At 47.4% G+C, this 18,586-nt stretch overlaps 1 protein-coding gene across 2 annotated transcripts in view; it reads right to left on the reverse strand.

Moving 5' to 3' along the window:
- LOC119452849 (uncharacterized) overlaps positions 1-18,586 on the reverse strand; it is a 92,956-nt gene that overhangs the window by 14,449 nt on the left and 59,921 nt on the right. The window contains exon 1 of one of the 2 annotated variants that reach the window (XM_037714802.2): positions 3,473-3,585. The exons of the other annotated variant lie outside the window; for it this stretch is intronic. The gene's annotated coding sequence lies outside the window, so the exon portion shown is untranslated. Of the gene's footprint in view, positions 1-3,472; positions 3,586-18,586 lie in introns of those variants that run through there. 2 annotated transcript variants of the gene reach the window in all.

Consider the following 18,586-nt stretch of genomic DNA (forward strand, 5'->3'; position numbering starts at 1 on the left):
GCTGTCGCCTCGGCGTCGCCAGTCGCTTTCTCCGCACGTTCTCCTCGTTCGAGACTTCGCCTCGGTGCAGTTCTTATGCTGCGCGAGCGATCCCGCAACGCTGTCTGGGTGCGCCGACCATGCTGTCCATGTCCAGTGCTCGATTGTTCCTCGGATGCTTCCGTAATATCCGCAGTAATCCGAACATATGCATGCATACATACACCAGCGAGCCGTGGGGCGGGGAGCGTCCACATTTGCATCGAACAGCCCACATCGACTTTATACTTGAAGGAAACAAGAAGAGGGAGAAAGGAAGAACGAGAAAAAGAAAAAAAAGGAAGGAAGGAAAGAAAGAAAGGAAAAAGGAAGGAAGGAAGGGAGCGAGGGAAGATAGAGGAAGGAAGGAAGAAAGGAAGGAAGAATTGAATACGTCAGCGATTTCTCCAGTTCTGCATTTACTGCGAGAGCAGCAGGGCCCATACTTACAAAAAAGCTCTACGCTAGAATTGTTCCTAAGAGAACATTTCCGCAAATCCTGATGTTAGAAATATTATTAGCGGTGGCGGCTGGCCGATAGCAAATAGTACTTACAAAAGATTATCTTCTGTGAATTGAGCCCCAGGTTCTCACTTCCGAATCCGGCACCTTAATGATGACATAATGATGGTAATGCGATGAGTGATTTGGTCAATCCTTATGACTATACATTTCTACATAGTCCGCAAATACAGAGCTTTAATATCTCCTACATCTTTGTCAGACACTGGTGGAGCTTCTGATTTTTGAGTGAGCTGAAATTGTGACGATGCGTTGTGTTACACGTGGTGAAGAAACGACGTCAAATTCGCGAGCTTTCACTTGCAGTGGCCGCTGAGTGGTTATTCCGTTCGGCTACTGAGTGCAAGGTTATGGGTTCGTTTCCCATCCGTTTCCGTTTCCGTTTCCCATCCGTTTCCCATCCGCATTTCGATGGAGAAGGAATGCAAGAGCTCTCTTTTGCCAGCTAGGTGCGCGTTAAACAAGCTCAGGTAGGGAAAATTAAGTTGGAGCCCAGAGCAACGCCGTCCCTCGCGACACACTGTGCAGTTTGAGGACGTGAAACTCCGCAATATAAATGTTATACCATGCTTAATAAAGAAACGACCTTAATGCCCTAGATTAGTCAAACTTCATCTTATTTATAAGATGAGTTGTCCTTTAAACGGTATTCACACGGGGAGAAATCCCTCGCTTCGCTGCGGGGAGTGCACATCACAAGATGGTAACGTCATGCATTTTCGGGGTCAAGGGGCTGACGTGGACATTATAGAGTTTTAGAGACTTGTTCAAAAACTTGTTTTAATGAAATTTATATCGTTTGCAGATTACAGGTTATCAGAGTCGCGGACGACATTCGCAAGGCGTCGATTGACGTCTTGTGGCCTTTTTTCCAACAACACTGCGCTAGAAAAAAAAAAAAATTGCAGTGGATTAGCTCGGCTATGCCAGGATATACGTAGCATGGGCTAAGGTGCAGCTGGTTATTCTTAGCTTTCCTGGTTGTCTAGGATTAGCCTGATTATCATGCTTACTGCTGCTTCAATGACACACACACACGGTATACGCCTTGACGTCATCGACGGCGTCTTGTTGTTGCTGCTGCCGAGACGGTCGGGCAGGTCGCTCAGCCTCCTGGCGACGCCGCTGTGCTAGACGTTCCTCCCTTTGCTCCGGTGTCTCCGCAGCACGTTTAGCCTTCTTCTGTTCATTATTCCTACGCTCAACTGCTAATTGCCAGGCAACTACTTCGGGATCAGATGAGTTAAGCTTCTCCGCTCTTCTGCGCCGCTGAGCAGCAATTTCGCTCTCCTCCATGACTATACCACACTGGCAAACGCCCCGCTATATGTATGCCCCCACCGATTCCTCTGCGCATGCGCACAGAATAAGAGACGCTATCAAGTGGCTCCGGCGTAGCGTCAGACCGGCGAGGCGCGCGCTGCGGCTGCCCCGGTGCGCCAGCTGTGCGCCGTGTGACGTCACTGCTCCCCGCGCATGTGCAGCACGGCTCTCCAGGAGCCACGCAAAACTGCTCAACCTCGGCCAGTGTAGCTCACGCTACAATATTTGTGTTGCGTCAGTGCTGTTGTCGAAGGACAATAGAAAAAGGACGGCATTATAACGATGTCGCTACCAACGCTTTACACCATCAGTTAAGTCACTGCAGTATTAGTTTTGCGTGCTGTCTGGTTAGACAGTGCGTCACCAGAAGTCTCTACCAGCATTGTAGATGTCTGGGGCTCCGCCGTGGGATTAAACCTCAACGACATAGTACTCAAGTACGTGAGACAAGGTCAAGTATACGTTAGGGCCAAATTCACTTTTGGCACACCTAAATCTTTGACGCACTCAGCATGACGCACACAAGGGGCCGATCTCCCCGTTAGCCACTTTCGATCGCCTTTAGTCCCAGAACTCATGGACATTTATATCTGCACATAAAGCCTGAATTGAGATCAACAAACTTAAACAAACAAACACACAAATAAACAAACAAAAAGAAAGCAAGCAAAATGAAAAACAACGAAATTGCTTTAAGAGCAGAACTGTTGCGGAAAATTTTACGAAAGACGCATCCACTCAAACCCTTGCATCTCAAGGCGAGGGTTGGATAATCCAAGAGACAGTTTCATCAAAGAAACGCTAGCTCTGCAGGACTATCCTCCATTCAGTATGTTTCATAGGAAGGCTCTAGGGACACTTGCTCAATACTAACATTTGTGACCAAGAAATAGGAAGTCACATTATATGAAAGAAATATATAGGTATGCGTCATATAAATCGATGCAACATCAAGTCCCATACCTGTATGTCGCAAAACTATGACGTACGTATTTGCTAGACGGAACGTGTCGCAGGTGAACCTGTTTACCACAAGAGAAGTGGAGTGGCAGGTGTCCGTGAGCAGCGGCCACAGCACTCGCGATCCAGCATAGTAATTCGCAAAGTATATATAAGCACAGAGAGGCGAAAAGAATGCTTGACTTTACGAAATCTAATAATCAAACGCTGTAGATCCAATGCCGTAGATTAAAAAAGAAAAGGCTGTACCCTTCTACGACGACTATTTAAGCATGCGGATAGCATTCTTTTGAGCCAGAAATGAAGGGGAAGAAATTTTTACGGATTCTTGTTTTCATTGAAGAGTGCCGTGAAAGAATGCTAGGCCCACATTTTTAGACGTCACTACCGACGGGATGGGCCCATGTTTGCAAACTGCACTATTTGCGGAATCGGCACGCATTCTTAGACTGCACAATTTTCGGGATGGGCCCACGAGAGCGGTTAAATCGATAGCCGGTAAGAAAGCTGGTCTGAGAATGCCAAGAATGCTGTTGGCATAGGCTGCACTGCGAAACGCGCCGAGTTAAGCTTACGTGACTTCAGTACTTGCGTAAACCTGCTTGGTATGAAACTGAGTTGTACAGAAGAGTAAGGAAACGTATCTCACCGAGGAAACCACGGTTATCGGCTGCTCTATTTCGTGGAGCGCACGAAAGACGGAGTGGTCGTGCAGTGTTCAAGAATGCGCCGAAAAATAACGAGCTAACGGGATCGCGCACAGCTCGCAGTGAGCCCAGTCAAGAAAATGCACAGCCAGAATGTCATGCGGGGGTTCTCGAAGGCGCCCAGCTGTCAGGGCAACGCCGCCGTTGCCTTCTTATCGGCGGGCCCACTTGTTTGGCGACGGTGTTTGAGTTTGTCGCACGTAGTTGAACAACGCCGCTACATCATAGTGTTTGACCTTTCTTCTGAGGCAGCAGCGCGTGTGCTCGTCGCTCAAGATTCGCATATGCCTCGGGTGACCTTACATGTGTGGATGCGTTTGGCGATTGCGCCATCAGCGCGGTCATCGACCTCTACGAGAGGCGCACACCGAGGCTCACAACATGACTAATTGGAGCTCGAAACTGCTCAGCTAGGCATTCTTTTGAGGATCCCATTAAAAAACACAGTACTTAGCTTTTATAACGGAGCATATTTTGGCATCTGGCTGTGACAGCCAGCCATGTAGAATTACAACAGATTCAGAACTGAAGTGAGCTTGAAGAAATGGCGGGAAGAGATTGAAAGGAGAATTGCTGTTGCGCCGCCAGACTTGCATTTGGGGAGCTGCGCTGTCAAAGCAAAGTTGTTAAAGTATTGACTTGATATGTTCGACATTTACATTCCTGCGTTAAATGATGGTCGCGGACCTCGAAACCCCAGAAGAAATGCTGGTAAGCCTCATGCAGAGAACCGTAAACAATTTACCAATAGCTTTTCTCAAAACCAGGGTCCGTGTTCACAAAACATGCTTACGCTAAAATTGTTTGTAACAGAATGTGCGGGCCAATCCGGATGGTGGAAATCTGATTAGTGAAGACGGCCGGCCAATGCCAAAGAGCAGTTACGCATGAAAAGTTTCATCAATTCGGCCCTGCATTCCTCGCCAATCACCCACTGCGACTGTGTACCATGGTCCTTCATGACGACGACGACGACGACGACGACGACGACAACTACTGCTACTACTACTACTACTACTACTACTACTACTACTACTACTACTTAGAGATGTAAAATTTCATGAAATTTTGAGGGGCATGAAAAAAACTGCGTTCTTTCATGTTTTTTTCCGAAAATTACGAGAAATGGAAGAAAAGGAGATTGCGCACAGAGCTATGAAAAACCCGACACGTTTATTTCTTTAACCCTGAAGAGAATATAATTGTTACTTTATTGAATCACAAATGTCCGAGCAGAACTTCCGGGCTCAAAATCTAGGCACGATTTCACGTCAAGGAGATCGCCAGGTGGCGTCGAGGAGTGCAGACGTGTTCGCATCGGCGCCGTCAATTATCGTGCCTAGCAGCGGTCAAAACCACGTGACCACCACCAAATTTGCAGGAGCTGTGTAGGAAGACACCAGGATCACGCTCATATCACATATTTTGGACAAGCGGACCCGGTTTACTCTAACAACTATAAGACCACCGCCGCAGCATGCCGGCCCGCCACGCTAAGCCTAACGACGGAGCGGAGCGCGGAACCCCGGTAGCTGGTTCCCGGCCCAAGCGCAGCGCCGCGATGGCCCAAATCCCAACGGACAACGTCACGGAACTAGCCGAGGACACCATGGACATGGATGACCAAGCCATCAAAACCGAAGTGGGATCTGCGGCAGATGCTGAAGAAGACTTCCTCTCACCTGACGAGGTGGTACAGGTGGAATCTACCAGCGACGACGACGAGGAGGGAAGACGACGAAGCCAAGAACGGTCAGTGGCAACTTGCAATATCGTTGCGTGAGCGAAAAAGTTTACGAAAACAAGTGCGAGCAGCCTCTGATGACAGCGGAGCTCGAGGCGGAGGCGAGGGCAACAGTTGCGACGCCAGAACGCCTGCAGGAGGGCGAGCTAAACGCGGGGGAGCGTCCGCAAGGGACTGACGGCGAACGCGCGTAGCGCCGCCACCCAGAAACGGCATAAAATTTATCATGCAGCCCAAGCCAGGGCTAGTTGTGAAAGAACTTAAAACCTACGAAGTTGCACGAGCGATAGAATGTGCAAGCGGCGACCCTGGAGACCTGCAAGAGCCATAAATTTCCGCTTCGCCTCCGCAACGGGTCAAACATAATTATTGCAAGTACCCCCTACAAACAAGTGGCGGAGAAGATCCTGAAGATCAAAACGCTGGAGCTCAACGGCCCTAAACATCCGATCAACACCTACATAACCGCCCCTGAAGGATACCTTAAAGGAGTGATACATGGACTGGAACGCGAAACCCCAGAAGATGCACTCCAAGGACATCTCCGAGTGCGCACGCAAGGAGTGACAATCGTCCAAGCCCGGATGCTCGGCAAGTCTGAAACCACCAGTGATCACGTTCGATGGACCGATAGTGCCACGCTTCGTCTACTATTACGGTGGGGAACTGCCAGGTGTGCCTGAACGCCCCACCCGACAATACTGCAAACTGTGCAAAAGCCAGGGACATAGAACGGACGTTTGCCCAGCGCCAACCGTAAAGGCGTGCAGCAACTGTTGGCTAAGGGACCCTCCTGAGGACCACACGTGTGAACCAGAGTGTGCCTTGTGGGGGGGGGGGGGGGGGCTCATCCCACGGCGTCATCGGAACGCACCAAGAAACTCAAATGGGTCCCCCAAAGGGGCTGGCCACAACTGTCGCAACGTCGAAGCCGACCACATACCCACGGGATTCTCAAGAAACGCTGGTTCTGCAAGGACCGCGAGGACTCTGCATCACCAGACGGGGCCAGTTCCAGGTGCGCTCCCGAGACCGCTCCAACTCCAGGGACAGTGACCAAACCAAAAAGAGAGGGGCCAAACAACAAAACAACAGCAGCAAAAGAGCAAGAAGAAGCATAACAAGGAAGCCAAAAACAAGGTGAGATGGGCAGCAATCACCTCCACACCAAACAACAACACAACTCACGCGCCTAGAACGTGAATTAGATCTAATGCGAGTGCGAATAGGAGACCTAGAAAGAGAAAATAGGCAATTGAAAAAGCAACAAACGCAGCAACCAGAACAAGGACCTAAACCAGCCCAGACAGGACAGAAAAGGCAAAAACTACCGAATTTAGAAGGCGACACCGTAATTACCCTGTCGATATTGAAAGATACAATAAAAAAGTGATACCCACAATTACAGAGCAGGTGATGGCACAGGTAGATCGAAAAGTATACGTTCTGGACAACAAAATTCAGGCACAACAAATAGAATTCACGAAAGCGTTGCGAAAGCATGTCACAGGCAGTAACATAAGAGAAAAAGCAGAGAAAGTTTACAACAAGCCAGGCCTGCCGGCCACTACTTAGGCGACAAACAATTCCTAAACATCAAAAGCACGCTTCAAAAGAGTGCGAAATATGGCAGTGGAACTGCCGCTGGCTTCGGCGTAAAATTGGACAACGGTCACAGCTGGTGATAACACAACAAAGGTTGCCAGCTGTCATAGCATTGCAAGAAGCCGGAACAAACCCAAAATTGCAGGGATACGAGACCTTCTGTACTGAAGATGAAAACTGAAAGGTCGCAACATTGGTGGACAAGAAAGTTACAGTAATATGTCACAAACCCATAGAAGGAACGGACATGCTGCATATAATAACTGAAATCACATATAAAGGCACCAGAGAAAAGCGTGTCCTCATAATTAATATCTACAGCTCCCCGAGTCATAAAAGAGCAACGTTCGACAGATTATTTCAAGAGACAGCAAAAATGGCCAAGGGGAGCACTCTAGTGATAGTTGGGGATTTTAACGTCAGGCACTCAAGCTGGCGGTATCCAACCCAGCACAATAAAGGCAAGAATATCACAGGACAAATAGAAGCACTCGGCATGACCCTTTTAACAGACCCTGTTATCCCAACAAGAACAGCAAATAGTATCTCCTCGGACACAAAGTCCGGACCTAACCATAAGCAAAAATTGTCCAAATGCGGAGTGGTGCAACACCCTCGAAAATCTAGGAAGTGACCATTACATTATAGGCACCACAATCCGCACGGGCCTAATCGGAAAACAAGTAGGTACAGCTAAAATAACAGACTGGCGGGCATATGGAGAATCGCTTAAAGAGCAAATCACCGACATGAATGATTTAGATAAGTGGTGCGAAGTCATACGGAATATCAAGCAGAAACGTACCAAAAGCGTCACCAGGACGGGAAAAAACACCTGATGTGGACCCTCACCTATTGCCCCTGTGGGATGCAAGAAGAAGCCTGACCAAAAGATGGAAGCGACAGAAACGCAACAGAAAGCTGAAAATGAAACTCAAAGAAATAACACAGCAGGCAGAGGAATACGCTAACCAACTTGCAATAGCCAACTGGGAACGCTTCTGCTGATCACTAAATGGAACCCTAGGGACAGCAAAAACGTGTAACGTCCTCAAAGGAATAATTGACCCATTCAAAACCAGACGCGAAGGACAAACGAACTTGGAGAGATTGCTACACTCGTACCCAGGCACAAAAGAATAACTCCTTCGGGCAGTCCATAGCAAATGCTTCGGTGACCAAGTCCCGATATCTCCCTACCAAGCTGACTACAGTCGACACCCACACCCAGGAATGAATGAACTCTTCACGGAAGCAGAAGTTAGAGCACCAATCGCCAGTAGAAAACGGAACACAGCGGCAGGTGCCGATCAAATATCAGATGCCATGATTAGAAATATGAACGATGAAACCATAACAGCCCTCACGAACTTTATAAATGGTCATTGGGTCAAAGGAACGATACCACAGCAATGGAAACAAGCTGTGATAATCATGATCCCAAAATCAGGGAAGAAATTGACTTTAGAAAACCTTAGGCCATCTCTCTCACATCATGTCTAGGAAAACTGTGCGATAGATTAGTAAACACTTCGACTCCAACGTCATCTTGAAGAAAACAACTTAATACCCGACACCATGTTTGGTTTCAGATCACATATTTAAACACAGGATATTCTCCTGCTGTTAAGAGAGGAAGTGTTAACCAACGTCCCCAAGGCAGCAGAAAACATTGTCATTGCTGTCGACATAAAAGGGGCCTTTGACAACGTAAGTCACAATGGCATACTGGATGGACTAGCAGAGACCAACTGCAGTCAAAGAACGTACCAGTACATCCGAAGCTTCCTCAACCAGAGAACAGCAGTTATCAAAGTAGGCGATGATGAATCCAAAGTCATCCATCCTCCTAACAAAGGAACGCCACAGGGTGGAGTAATCTCGACTACACTCTTCAACATAGCCAAAAAACTTCAAGAAATTCCTGACATCCGTCATTCACTATACGCGGATGATATAACATTATGGATAACCAAGGGCAGCTTGGGAGAAATAGAGGAGAAGCTCGAACGGGCAGCCAATATAATAGAAAAATCTACTAAACAAAGAGGACTCCAGTGCTCGGCGAAGAAATCAGAACTTATTCGCCTAACAAAAAGAATTGTCGCAGTTTCACCCGAAAAGCGAAGCATCAATTGCGATAGCAAATTAGTAGAGAGCTATACGGAGTAAGGATAGTAGCTTTATCAGCTGTATAAACTTGGACATTCAGCAGCACCAGCAACGCGCCGAACTGTTGACGCCGTCGGCGTTTTATCCGCGTTCGTACCGAACGCGCGTGGCGTTGGTGATTGTTTCCGGTGCCTCTGGGGGCGGCTCGGAGGTTTTCGACGAGATCAGAATGGCACACTCGTCGAGCAGCGTCGTAAAGCTTACCTACCTTCTCGCCTCGCAACGTTTTTATATAAATGCACATTTGGTGCCGCAGCTAAACGTCACCTCCCCTCCCTCTCTCCCGTCCCCCCACGGCATTTCGCGCCACGGAAGAAGTCGCGTTCGCTCTCTATATGTGGTGATTGTAACGGAGGAAAGAGACGCAGCCCTTCAGGGAGCATGGCGCAGAACGCGCGTTTGCTCTCCGCCGTGCGTTCGCTCCCCGTGAAAGCGCGCGTCCCTCGCTCCCTCTCACTCGCACATGCAGCGTCCGGAGCGCGGCAACGATTTCATCGCCGTTGTCGTCATATGGAACCTGACGGCAACGGCGACGGCGACAGCGATGGCGACGGCAACGGCAGAAATCCGCTTTGGAGTGTCCAAATAATTGCTATCGCAATAAAACAAAAAACAAAGAACTGACCGGAGACTCAAATTCGAGATTAGGCTGGAAGGGAAAATTATTCCGGAGAGGTCAATAGTTGGAGTGTGGGGGATGTGGCTACAATTGAATGACATATGTCTTCATACTTTAAACACGATCAGAAAAACGAGAAACAGAGTAACCGGATGATAGCCCGTGTGGCTCATAATCGAGGAACAAGACACCCTCAGACTGGTAAAAAGCCGGGTCAATAGCAGACTATCATACTACAGCCTTTACCATGCCATGAATAGGGAGGAAAACGAAAAGGCTGATCAAATAATAGGGATGGCATATAAGACAGCCCAGAGGCTGCCACGCAACACTTCAAATGAGAAGCTTCTAGCCCTCGGCTTCCACAATACATTTGATGAGCCGGCTGAGGCCCAACTCATAGCGCAGAGGAGTCGATTGGCGCAGACGGCAGCCGGCAGAGCTCTTTTTCGTAGAGTCGGCCTTGGAGAGTACATACAAGCATACCAAAACACCAAAGAGCTACCCTGCCAGATCAGAAATTTGTATAGGGTATCACTAATTCCGCAAACCATGGATCCGACATTACACGCAGGAAGAAGAAAGGCTAGAGCAGAATACATAGACAAAACAACAAAGTATTTAGACACTGCAAGATTCACGGATGCTTCACCATATCGGGCCAACACAAAGAACATGGTGGCAGTTGTCGTAAACCGAAAAGGTAAAATCACGGCCTGTGCTTCGGTTTCCCGAGCAACCATTATAGAAGCAGGAGAGATAGCCATTGTCTTAGCTATAAGAGAAGGCATGGAGCGCAATAATCACAGATTCTCAGGCCGCATGTAGGAACTATCAGAAGGGAAAAGTAGGCGCGAAGGCACACCGGATACTTACCGAAATCAGCCGAGAACTCAACGTCAGGTATACCCGAACATTAACTTAGGCCCCGGGACACGAGGGTGTTACTAGGAACCACCATGCCGTTCAGGTGGCTCGAGGTTTCACTAATTACCGAGCTGCCGATGGCAACATCGCAGAGGACGCGACACCCATCGATCCCAGTTATAAATCAATCTTGCAATACTACAGGGAATTGAGAAGACTCTACCCAGCACCGCACAAGAACCTTTCAGCCGTGGACTCTGTGACGTTACGTACGCTACAAACGAATATATGTACAAGCCTCCATAGATGGAATATACACTACCCAACAGCATACAAAGATATATGCCCGTGGTGTGGGTGCACACCGAATATCTACCACATCACATGGGAATGCACTGCTCACACAGAAGAGCAAGAGGAGAATACCACGAGAGAGAGGTGGGAGGCATTGCTATCTAGCTCTGCCCTCGGGGACCAGTTCAGGCTGGTCCGGAGGGCATAAAGGATGGCGTGGGCCAGCGGTGCCTTGGAATAGGGGCCGACCACGCGGCGTTGCCCCATTTTAGGGACAACGAAGTCCTTTGTGCAAATGAAGTTTTGTTGTTCTTCTTCTACACGTCAAGGTATTGATTTCACATAGAAGCGTCAAGACCGACGTTTGTATCAATCTGTGTGTCCGATTCATTTCCGCTTGACGCGTCAACGCTTCGCGGTGCAGCGGACGAAGCGCTCCGGACATTGAGGTTCGAGTGCACGTGCACAAGTTTTTGCACGCGATCCCCTGCGAGCCTGCTGCGTAGCTTGGTGTGCACATTTCCCAACTCGGACCAGTTTATTTCACATGCCGCCGAAGAAGGGGGAATCTGCAGTACGCGACAGGTAAGGGGTCTTGGGTTTGTTGTCGAAGCAAAGTCCTTGTCCCCATGTGGATGGATCCAGGTGCTTCGCAGACTCCCAAATTCCTTCTTTTGACCAAATTCCCTTGCTGGTTCTGTATTCTGTGACGTTACACGTTTTTTTAAAAATTTTATCCCGGTTGAAAAAAAAAAACAAAAAAAAATGTTTTGTTCCTGAAGTTTTCAATGTGCTTTCAATCGCTTACATCTCTACTACTACTACTACTACTACTACTACTACTACTACTACTACTACAACACATAGATATCTATCATACAGAAAAATATGCACACAGCGTTAGACACGCTTTTCCATCGTCTAAGCTTAGACGCAGCTTAAATGCGTCACTTCTTGTGTCGTGTTAAAAGAAGAATGCCCCGCTGTGTAGTTTCTGCGACAATTAGGGTGCTTCAGTGGAGCATATTATCGTAGAATGGCCTCAATATAAACGACATGAACAGCAGCGGGTTCGTCTGCGTAACCCTTTTAACATTTTATTGCGATAGCAATTATATGGACACTCAAAAGCAGATTTCTGCCGTCGGCGTCGCCGTCGCCGTGAGGTTCCGTATGACGTCATTTGGAGAAGAAATCGTCGCCACGCGCCGAACGCTGTATGTGCGAGTGAAAGGGCGCGAGGGGCGCGTCTTTCACGGGGAGTGAACGCACGGCGGAGAACAAACGCGCGTTCCGCGCCGTGCTCGCTTAATAAGGGCTGCAGAAGTAGGCGTCTCTTTTCTCCTTTACAATCACCATATATGTAGAGCAAACGCACCTTCTTCCGACGCGCGAGAAGCCGTGGGGGAGGGGGAGGGAAGGGAGGCGACGTTTAGCTGCGGCACCAAGTTCCTATTTATATCACAGGCTCCGGCAACAGTCACCAACGCCGCACGCATTTTGAGCGAACGCGGGCAAAACGCCGATGGCGTCGACAACAGTTCTGCGTGTTGCCGATGCTGCTGCATGTCCAAGTTTATACAGCTGATAAAGCTAATATCATTACTCCGTATAGCTCTCTACAAGTTTGCTATCGCAATTGATGCTTCGCCTTTCAGGTGAAACTGCGACCACTTTTTTTTTTTTTTTTTTTTTTTACAGGTGCCCTCCCAAAGTGAACAAAGTACGCGAACCTTGACCATGCCCTGATGAGGAGATGTATGCCGTATGCTCCCTTCGCGATTATATTGCCATAGCAATGATACGGACACTCCAGGTACATTTATGCCGTCGCCGTGAGGCTCTGTATGAAATCCAAGGGCGATAAAATCGTCGCCGCGCGCCGTATGCTGTATGTGCAAGTGAAAGCTTTTGAGGATGAGCCGGTGATCGCGGCTCAATCTCCCGTACGCAAGGGAGGAAAGCGCGAAGGAAACGCGCCGTCTTCCGTCGCACGCAAGGCTCCGGGGGGAGGGTAGGGAGGGGGGAGATGCGTTTTGTATCCGGCGCCAGGGCGGCCGCGCGCGTCCGGCCGGGCCGCTATATCTTGAAAGCCATCTACGACGGGGACACAGTCCACCGTGCACTGTGTTTTAGCAGCTTAGTTCGCGTTGATGCGAGACGCAGCACGAAGGTCAATTCGCTCGCTGCTGCTGCCGCGCTTCGTCTCTGCAGCGTTTTGAGAGCGAGTTTCCGCGATCATCGAGTGAGGTATGTTCATGCTTGCTTGTGCGAGCGTGACACCATGCTTGTTAATTTAGTTAGTATGCCTATGTTTACAAGTTTACACAGCCGATAAAACTACTATCCTTACTTCGTATAGCTGTCCGCTAATTCGTTATCGCAATCGATGCTTCACATTTCGGGTGAAACTGCGACCTTCATTAGTGGGCGCTAATCTTATGGACTGCCTATAAGTGACATTGCGTGTTTTCTCTTCTTTACAATGGACTTCTTATATGACGTGTTGATGTCATGGCCGCGTTGTTCTTACATGTATTCATGAAAGTTCTAGTGGGGGCTCTTTCACTCCCGTGTGATGGATGACCATCCATAGGTACTGGAATGTGCTTACGGTGCTGGTGCCCCGTAGAGGCCATGTTTATTTACTTGCGAAGTGTTCGTATGTAGAGAGTTAGTGCTTGTTGATATTTTCTTCTTGCTATTTTTTACAGCGAAGCTGTCTATGACTAGGGTTCCATGAATTTTTCGTGTCGGTCAACAAATCTGCGTGTGCAAGAATTCAACTCCCGAATTTGATGCAAAATTGCTTCATTCTATGCAAAAGCTTGTACGTCTCATCAAGTGGATATGCATTTTCAGTAGGTATTAGTTGTCAATAGGCACTATTTTAAAGATTGGTATACTAGCTCTCACGTAGATAATAATGGTTTCTCAAAGATTTGCCGCTGTGCGACCCGCATCGACCTTGTGTACGCTCGTACCGCCCTCTCTTTCTGTCGTTCCAAGCGCTTGCGTATCTAGTTTCCTTCACCTCTCCCGGCGTGGCGGTCCCGTTGCGCATGTCTAGCTTCCTCCCGCTCCCCGAGGTGGTGGTACTCTTCCAAGCGGATGCATGCTGCCGATCAAGAGCGTTGATCAAAATAAAAATGTGTCTGCGTGTTTCTTTCTTCGGGATGACCGCCGTCGCCGCTGAAGAGAAATAAAATTTGCTCAGTACCTCTGATCTAAATTTTGTGTCACCTCTATGTCGTGTGCTAAACTGTTTCGCTGGTAATCCGCCTTCACGGCAGTGGAATGGCGCTTGATTTTTTTCTGTATACTGTTGCTTGAGTAACGAATCTGGGATATTAGGACAGCTGAATCTAACGTAGCATGCCTTCCAATATTTATGATTCTTGAAAAAAAAAGGGTCAGAAATCAAAGCAATCAGCAACGTACCGCGTCCAGAAAGATTCATTCTTCGTCCGAAAAGCTTACGCGACTCTCAAGCAGTCAAAATCATAGGCGTGATATTTCGCTCGTCCTAATATATGTTTAATTATGCCGTACGAACTCCTACAAAAAATCACCTTACAAACCTAGCGGTGGTGCCACGTGAACACCAGGCGACCTTCGCGAAGCTACTGCCTCAAACACGACCGCGATATCAGTTTTCTATTTTTTTTTGTAGGAAACTCATATTAGGAATCACACAAAGTCTGTGCACCACCAAGCGCCAGAAAAAAAATCGTTTTACAAACAATGCAAAAATGCTTTTGAGAAAGCGCATGATTACTTCTTTTGGCCTCTGAACCAAAGCGATTCCTCAACCATGGAGAGTATTAGATCTGTCCATCGATCAGCAATGTTTACCAATCCCGTATGCCAAACTCGTCTTACGGTCCAAGGTCCACTGACGATGGGGTTCAGAGCCGAGGGTGAACGTTTTCTTTGTTTCTAATTTTTTTTTTCGGGCGGGGGCGGTTCCTTTGAATCACCGTATCGATATGTCAAAGGATGCGCCGAGGACGATCGACGTGGAAGGCGGTCGAAAAAGTGAATCGAAGGCGTGCGAATGGAGATCACGTGACCGCAAAGACGCCCAGAATCGAAGGCACGAAACAATATTTGAAGCCGCCTGCCCCCTCCTCTTCGTGAACAACCGTCTCCCCGGCCAGAGCTTAGCAAAAGTTTGCTTTTGATATGCAGGAATTCTTTTTTTCTTTCTGATCGAAAGTAATCGATGGCTCTAAGCACGCTACAGGAAGTGGCAATGAAGCCACGGTTTACAGTGTGCACCAGCTATCGTGCAACAATATTTAAAAATATGCAAATGCCACGTAGCTGAATAGAGTCAAGGTAATGTTGTTTGCCGTCGCTTGGACGTACTTGGAGATTTCTTGCCTTCCGGCTAATTGCATAATTAGTCTTAATTAATTAATCAACTTCTGAAATACTATTATTAGATGCAAATTGTCAATGAGTAAATTGCAGAGCAACATGGAAACCTCCCGTCACAGCTTTCTCTTGCTTAATACGGGCTACATCAATCTGTTTTTCCGAGCGTGAAAGAAGCCTGCGAATACACGCAAAATTGCCGCGCGACTGGCCGCTCGAGGCACTTTGCGTGTATTCGCGGGTTTTAGGCTCGAAAAAACACTCTTATGTAGCCCGTATTGAGCAACAGAAAGCTCTATCGGGAGTTTTTCATGTAGCTCGACAATTTTCTCTTTGACACTTTTCATCTAATTATAATACTTCAAAAGTCGCTTAAATAATTAGGACTAATTATGTAACTAGGTGGAATGAAAAAAATAATCGCGATATGTCCAAGCGACGGCAAACAACTTACCTTTGTTCTGTCCAGCTACGGGGCACTCACATATTTTTAAATTTTGGTGCATGACAGTTGGGACAGACCTACCAAAGAATGCGATAAGCAATGATAGTCGTTCTTTTTTTGGGGGGTAACCGTGTAACAGGATATTATGTTGACAGCAGTCCTTGGTAACTCTCACCTTACAGAACATATTTCATTTCCCCTCTATTCATCACGAGTGCTTACTTACTCCATTCCTCTTGACAATGTAACTGCATGGCCAGACTGCTGTTCTGCATGCCAAGAAGGGGATCAAGAACGCGACGAATCAATCAAGCGAATGCTTTTTTTTTCTTTTGCGTACTCTAAATATGCATCAACTGTGGATAACAAATCAATGATAGAATGAAGGAACGAGCGAATGAGTGAACGGTTGAACGAACAAACGAACGAATTGCAGAATGAACTGCAATTATGGACTTGAAGGCGCCCGAAAGAACCAAATATCGGCTTTATAACTTAAATGCGGATCTCAGAAGTCTTTTGACAATCAGACTATGACAATAACAATGTTTTTTTTTGCGAAGCTATTGCGAATCATTTCCCCAATTTCATTTCCCTATTGTTATTTGATTATAAAACACAGTCTAAAAAGAAAAAAAATAAGACGTAAGTGCGAAGAAACCCTCTCCAGATTTTGTAGTTGACCTATTATTATAGCTCGATGGGATCGTTGTTTATCGACAAACACTACATTGTGATGACAATTCGATTCAGCCAGTGCTCATCAGTGCGGGCAAGGGCAAGTAAGACGCGATGGGCGGTAAAAAAAATAAAGAAATAAAAAGCCGCAGTTTCGCATGAAAGACGAAGCATCGATTGCGATAGCGAATTAGTAGACAGTTATACGATGTAAACATAGTAGTTTTATCGGCCGTATAAACTTGTAAATTATCGCTTACTAACTAATTTAACAAGCATGATGTCAACACACTCAGGCAAACATGAACACACCTCGTTTTCGATGAGCGCGGACACTCGCTGCCAAAACAGTGGCGTGAGTGGGCAAGTTTTGTTTTTGTCCTCTTTCATTTCCTTTCACTTTATCACTTGTACATTTCAATCAAGACAAGTAATTTACCTCATGCTTTCTTCGGTTTCGTTGTCTGACGGCTTCATGTGACTCTGGCTAACAAATAAGATGGCCCTCAGCTCGCCTTGTACTCGTTCACTTCAAGCGACTTCAACAAAACGTATTTGGTTATAAGTGCATTTCACGGGCGTTAAAAAAGTATGATTGCTTAAAAGTAGAGGGAGGCGGATATAAAGGCGTATAAGTAAGAATCGAATATCGAATGGTCAAAGGCAGACGCATACACTTGCAGTGGGAACATTTTTCTCAATATAGTTATGTACCACAGCTGTACACACTAGTGAAAAAAAAAGACAGCAACTTGCAGGGACAGTTACAATCAGTTTTAGGCACAAGAGCACTAATTGTCGCTAAAAAGCTGCACGTATAGCCTCTCAGCATCTTTAGAGCCAGTTTGCAAAACAAGCTTTCCGAGAATGAATGACAGCTGTATCCTTAGCTTTCAAATAACAATTAATAAACCGTTGCCGAAAAAAAATATCACAAGACCTGTTACAATAACAGAAAAAGCATCTGAAACACTTGTGCGCCGTAGACACGTGTAAAAAGGCTTGTTGCAAGAAAAACGCCACTGCTTTTAACGGAAAAAAATTAAAATGCTGCATTTGGCTATACTGGCCAAAACAATAAATGACAAACTACAGACAAAATGAACAGGCCGTCATGTACGCTTCCCCCGAAAATTAACCGAAAACAAAGTTTTCATCACCCATTTGGTTTGTACATTACTTCGCAAACTTTCGTCCTTGTTTCACTGCGGATAACTGGCGATACTTTGTTGAGCACACGGATAATGGTAACCAGAATGTGACGGTCGATTGTTGCGAAATGTTTGGCTAGTTTCGAATATTCAAAAATGCCGAATAGTAGTTTACATTTTCGAACACGAACACTTTAGTGTGTAATAATCGATGCGTATTCGACGCCTGGGAATATTCGCCCACGCCTTCTTAAACGTTACGGCTGATAAGGAGAAAGAAAGCGTCATCAAGTAAAAAAAGAAAAAAAAATTGAAGCCGCGTGAACGTCGGAAGTCACAAGTACGTAGATTAGACAAATCCGCGTATTCACCGTCATTCCCACGGTAGCTCAGCGATCGCAACGCCAAAGTTTCCCGCGGTAGTTTTTGCGGGAACTTCACTTGTTCGACCCGTACGTTTTCGCGCGCTCCCACGCGTCGAGCGTGACGCAGCACGTGCCGGTCTTCTTGCAGCGTCGATAGTGGCGCGTCCGCGGCCGCGACGGGCAGTTAGCGCTCACGTCGCTTTGTCCAGCGACCCTTTCCCCACCCCTCCCTTCCCCCTCCCCCCCAATCCTTAGCGTCCCTCTTCCCCGAGCGCGGTCGGTGTCAGCGCGTGCCAGAGTCAGAACCTCGGATGCGCTCGGCCGTGGCCACCCCGAGTGCTCGGGTCGAAGTCGACGGTGTCCGATAGTGACGCCGCCGTCACCTTGTCACGCAGCACCGTTTTTTTGGGGGGGCGCCGCTTTCCCTCTGACCAGCGGGTCATGGCTTCGTGGAAGCTCGCGGTGGACGCTTCCCCGCTGTCCGGCTGAGTCTCAATCGACAAAATGTGAGTTACTGAACGTTGCACGAAATGAGCGCTTTCGAAACGCGTCAAGTTCGAGGAAGATTGTTTAGTTCAAGGATCGGGGTAACGTGAATATTCTTTTGCCTAGATTCGAGTACTTTCCTATGAGCGATAAGTCGCGACCGTACCTTACTGGAGAATGCGTAGTCGGGGCATCGCTCGGACAACTGAATAAGGGCAAAAAGGAATGAAGTTGAAATAGTGTAGAAGGG

The sequence above is a fragment of the Dermacentor silvarum genome, chromosome 5 (genome assembly GCF_013339745.2).
Source record: "Dermacentor silvarum isolate Dsil-2018 chromosome 5, BIME_Dsil_1.4, whole genome shotgun sequence".
In the NCBI taxonomy this organism is placed as follows: Eukaryota; Metazoa; Arthropoda; class Arachnida; order Ixodida; family Ixodidae; genus Dermacentor; species Dermacentor silvarum.